This window comes from Pteropus medius, unplaced genomic scaffold (genome assembly GCF_902729225.1).
Source record: "Pteropus medius unplaced genomic scaffold, Ma_sr-lr_union100, whole genome shotgun sequence".
Lineage (NCBI taxonomy): Eukaryota > Metazoa > Chordata > Mammalia > Chiroptera > Pteropodidae > Pteropus > Pteropus medius.
Window position 1 is genome coordinate 2140516 of NW_024349222.1, and position 1626 is coordinate 2142141.

A 1626-nucleotide genomic window follows, 5' to 3' on the forward strand; every position below is an offset into this window, starting at 1 on the left:
CTGTGCTGAGTGCTTATTCTGCATCTGGCTGTGGCATTGATGAATGACATTCTTTTTAGTTTCAAATGAATATCTAAACTTTATGTTAAGAAATTTTAATCCTATGATAAGGTAAAATAATAATTTAATTATTTAAAGTATGAATATTTTTTAAAAACCAATGTTATTCAAATAAAAAATGATTTTCTTAGCCTCTATGTAATATTCAGAAATTGAGCCACATAAAATCAATTTAAAATGTATTTTCATTTACTTTTTAAAAAGTAAAGTTTTATTTTTAGATAATTAAACTTTTCTTAAGGAAGTATTAAATAATTTCCTTGTAATATCAAATCTTTCCTTTTCATTCTCTGTAATCTCAATTTCTTTTTAGTATTCTTCTAAGCTCACTTGACTTTTGATATTTCTCACTCATTTTTTCTATTGCATGTGTTTAGAAATTAAGTTTTAACTCAATATTATAGTTCTTTTTCTTCAAATCTTTGTATTCTTTCTTGCTGATTACCTTATTTGATGTTATTTGATGACATTTTCACATTTATGATAAATTTCCAAACTTTTTGTCTGCCCTTATGTTAAACCATACTCTATTTTCTGTGGTAATTTTTCTTATTCTGAAATAATCTTCTTGTTGCCTTTCCAAGTCTTATTTTTTTTTTAAACTTACCTAGAATCAAAGATATTTATTGCCCTTTTTTATTCTTTTTTACTTTTCCTGATTGTTCTCCTGACTGCTATATCCTGAGACTTTCTCTGTTTTTCTCTTTTTCATTTAGACAATATCTATTTATAATTAAGTAACATACTAAGGTTCAGTAAAAATAGTACTTTCAAGTCTGGTACAATTAAATGTCAGCTTCCAAAAAACTCTGTCTTAGGAAACTGAAAAATACAGAATAGGGTCAGTTCCAGAATATGGTTATTTACTGGTCAAGTATTATGAGTAAGGTCATTAGATATTTTTTTCATAGTCAGATTAAATATTTTAAAGGAACATTCAGTTACAGGATGTTCTTTGTCTCTAACTTTATTCTTTAAGTCACTAATTTTATTCACCAGTTTTATTTCTCAATATTTCTCTATGGAAATATCTACTAAAAGACATAAGCTACTATTAGAGATGCAGCACTTCACTGGTGAAAAGAAGTTTTCATCTTCATTCAGACTCCAGTCAACTTGTAGTGGCCCTGGAATCATAATGTTCAGAAGAAGTCCGAGGTCACAGTTAATATCAGTTAGAGATCACTGTGATTAATGAATGATAGCTGCCTTGAGCATGAAAACTGAGACTGATACCTAAGTGATGTTTTATTTTTAGTTTCAAGTATACGATATATTATTAGTTAGATATTTATATAGTTTATAAAATGATCCCCGTAATTGCTCTTTTCCTCCTCTGGTTTTCCACCTAGCCAATATATTAATGCTAACTGCATTCCCTCTGCCATGCTCTCCATCCCCATGACTGTCTGTAAACTACTAATTTGTACTTCTTTAACCTTTCACCCAATTCTCCCAGCACCCCCGTCCCTTATCCCCTCTGTTCATCATCAAATTGTCTTCTATATTTGTGAGTCAGTTTTTGATTAGTTTGTTTGTTTTATTCCTTAGATTTCACATATAAGT